Raw genomic sequence first — 3,614 nt, forward strand, 5'->3', positions numbered from 1 at the left:
ACCCGCACGGCGCGACCGAGTCGATGCAACGAAAAAGAGCGAGCATGAACGTGCTTCTTGCCGCACGGCTCCCACTCGTCTTTCGGGAAGGTTGTGCCGTAGCGAGCTCGAACGCCGTCATCTCGGAGTGCAAAATAAGCGTGTTGGGGCGCCTGAAGGTGGCCTCCGCCGCACACAGACTGCGTCCGGCCCGCCGAGGGCGAGGACGGACGCGCAGTCGAACGATTACCTGGTTGATCCTGCCAGTAATCATATGCTTGTCTCAAAGATTAAGCCATGCATGTCTAAGTACATGCCGAAATAAGGCGAAACCGCGAATGGCTCATTAAATCAGTTATGGTTCCTTAGATCGTTTCTTCCTACTTGGATAACTGTGGCAATTCTAGAGCTAATACATGCAGTGAGCCTGGAGCCCTTTGGGTAACGGGTGCTTTTATTAGACCAAGATCGATCGGGTTTCGGCCCGTATTGTGTGGTGACTCTGGATAACTTTGTGCTGATCGCATGGCCACGAGCCGGCGACGTTTCTTTCAAGTGTCTGCCTTATCAACTTTCGATGGTAGGTTACTTGCTTACCATGGTTGTTACGGGTAACGGAGAATCAGGGTTCGATTCCGGAGAGGGAGCCTGAGAAACGGCTACCACATCCAAGGAAGGCAGCAGGCGCGCAAATTACCCACTCCCGGCACGGGGAGGTAGTGACGAAAAATAACAATACGGGACTCTTTTGAGGCCCCGTAATTGAAATGAGTACACTCTAAATCCTTTAACGAGGATCAATTGGAGGGCAAGTCTGGTGCCAGCAGCCGCGGTAATTCCAGCTCCAATAGCGTATACTAAAGCTGCTGCGGTTAAAAAGCTCGTAGTTGGATCTCAGTTCCAGACGAGTAGTGCATCTACCCGATGCGACGGCTCGGACTGAACATCATGCCGGTTCTTTCTTGGTGCACTTCATTGTGTGCCTCGAGATGGCCGGTGCTTTTACTTTGAAAAAATTAGAGTGCTCAACGCAGGCGAGTCGCCTGAATAAACTTGCATGGAATAATAGAACAAGACCTCGTTTCTGTTCTGTTGGTTTTTGGAATACGAGGTAATGATTAAGAGGGACGGACGGGGGCATTCGTATTGCGGCGCTAGAGGTGAAATTCTTGGACCGTCGCAAGACGAACTACTGCGAAAGCATTTGCCAAGAATGTTTTCATTGATCAAGAACGAAAGTCAGAGGTTCGAAGGCGATCAGATACCGCCCTAGTTCTGACCATAAACGATGCCAACCAGCGATCCGCCTGAGTTACTCAAATGACTCGGCGGGCAGCTTCCGGGAAACCAAAGTATTTGGGTTCCGGGGGAAGTATGGTTGCAAAGCTGAAACTTAAAGGAATTGACGGAAGGGCACCACCAGGAGTGGAGCCTGCGGCTTAATTTGACTCAACACGGGAAAACTTACCCGGCCCGGACACTGGGAGGATTGACAGATTGAGAGCTCTTTCTTGATTCGGTGGATGGTGGTGCATGGCCGTTCTTAGTTGGTGGAGCGATTTGTCTGGTTAATTCCGATAACGAACGAGACTCTAGCCTATTAAATAGGTGCGGGGTTCCCAGCACCTTACAACCTTCTTAGAGGGACAAGCGGCTCCTAGCCGCACGAAACAGAGCAATAACAGGTCTGTGATGCCCTTAGATGTCCGGGGCCGCACGCGCGCTACACTGAAGGAAGCAGCGTGTCTTTATCCCTGTCTGAAAAGACTGGGTAACCCGTGGAACTTCTTTCGTGATTGGGATAGGGGCTTGCAATTGTTCCCCTTGAACGAGGAATTCCCAGTAAGCGCGAGTCATAAGCTCGCGTTGATTACGTCCCTGCCCTTTGTACACACCGCCCGTCGCTACTACCGATTGAATGATTTAGTGAGGTCTTCGGACCGATGTCCGGCGCGGCCTTTCGGTTGCGCCGGTCTGTTGGAAAGATGACCAAACTTGATCATTTAGAGGAAGTAAAAGTCGTAACAAGGTTTCCGTAGGTGAACCTGCGGAAGGATCATTAACGGATTGTGAAGGGTGAGCGCCTCAGCTGCGTCTGCGCCCGACACTTTCTGCCGCTGACCCCGTTTGGACGCGGGGTCGGCTTTTCCCCACGGGGCTGCCTGAATGTGGAGCGGCACCCCGTGACAAATTGTTGCGCCCAGCGGACGCCAACACCGCGACCTTGGACGGTCGGCCAGGTGGCGGACGCGGGTACAAACGGCGCAACGCACTCATAGGTCGGCTTTCGACCCGCCACTGCACCGTGGCTCGAAGCGCTCGAAATGCGCGACCCGACCGCTGCGGGACCGCCTAGTACTGTAAACAGGAGCGGCGGAGCGCGAACGGCGAGTCGTGGTTACGTCGGTAGAAGGCGAGGCTGCGCGTTCCCGAAACGCCAGCCGAGTGCCCTCCCGACCGTTCGAGCGTGCAAGAACGAGACCCGACAATCGCGCGGCGACTGCCAAGTACGAGAGGAACGGCACAAGCGTCGGCGGTCGGTCAAGGAACTGGCGATGTGACGGGTCCGCTGTGCACCAGTGCATACCGTCCCGCCGTCCGCGGCAAGCGCCTCCGCGTCCTCGGGTGACGGAGGCTGCCGGTCGGTTCTTGCAGGCGAGGGATCTCGCTGGCACCGGTTCGCGTTGACGCGCGGCCGGTCATGGCACGGCGATGCGACGGCCGAGGTGCGCAGTACTCGATGGAGGAACCGCACGCTCCGATGACCGTCCCGCCCTCCGCGGCGTATGCGTACCGACCGTAATGGTTGCAGCAGCGCCGGCCGGCTTTTGAATTCGCCACACGAAACACGGTGCGAGATCGCGGTTAGGGGAGCGTCGACGTTGCCAGGCGTTTTGCTTGCTGCCGAGGGAAAGGCGGCACGGCCACGTCGCGCTCGTCGCGATTAGCGGGTCTGCGCGCTTTGGGAAGGTGCCGCAACGACTTGCCGAAAGAGGAAGCACGGAAGAACGAGGGACTTGGACGTCCCGACAATTGAACGCACTTGCGGCCAGGCCCTTGCTGGCTTCGTTCTTCCGCCTCGAGTAGGCTCGTACGCGGCTCCGGCGCCGAAAGTGGTCCTTGGCACCGACTTCGGTGGACGTGGGAAGTGCCGCGCAAGTACGGCGCGCCTGGCTCCACCTGTTGGCTAAAGTAGGCAGCCGGATCGGCATTTTGGTGTGCGGTGGCAAACCGTGGATGCGAAAAAAGCTTGTGCGATTTCGTGGAACAAAAAGCGGGGGTCCCCCTTTTTATGCGGAGGAGACCGACCCGCCCGCCGTGGTGAACCGCGACGCCACGGTAAAAACGGGAGAGGCTTGTCGATGGGACCGTGCATCCCGCGCTCCACGGAGGCCGGGAGGCGGCCGCCCGAGGAAATGTGTAGCCGTCGAGGCCCGCATCTGCGTGCACTCTTATCCAAATGGGTGTACCGCAGGCATTTTCTGGTTAGGCGGGCCAATGAGAGCGAGCACACAACGATACCTACGGGTCCGGCTTGGAGAACCGGCTTCGACGCCTCCCGAGTATTTATAGAGGGGTGGACCACGAAAGCACTCGCAAGTAGCGGAAGCGAAACGCCGTCCGAAACACACCGT

General features: G+C 57.0%; 1 non-coding gene across 1 annotated transcript; it reads left to right on the forward strand.

The window, feature by feature from the left end:
• Positions 1 to 226: 226 nt before the first annotated feature.
• Positions 227 to 2,041, forward strand: LOC142793748 (small subunit ribosomal RNA). The gene has a single exon (XR_012891790.1). It is a non-coding gene; the product is annotated as a small subunit ribosomal RNA (ribosomal RNA).
• The last annotated feature ends 1,573 nt before the right edge of the window (positions 2,042 to 3,614 follow it).

The sequence above is a fragment of the Rhipicephalus microplus genome, unplaced genomic scaffold, assembly GCF_043290135.1.
Source record: "Rhipicephalus microplus isolate Deutch F79 unplaced genomic scaffold, USDA_Rmic scaffold_328, whole genome shotgun sequence".
NCBI classification, from domain to species: Eukaryota; Metazoa; Arthropoda; class Arachnida; order Ixodida; family Ixodidae; genus Rhipicephalus; species Rhipicephalus microplus.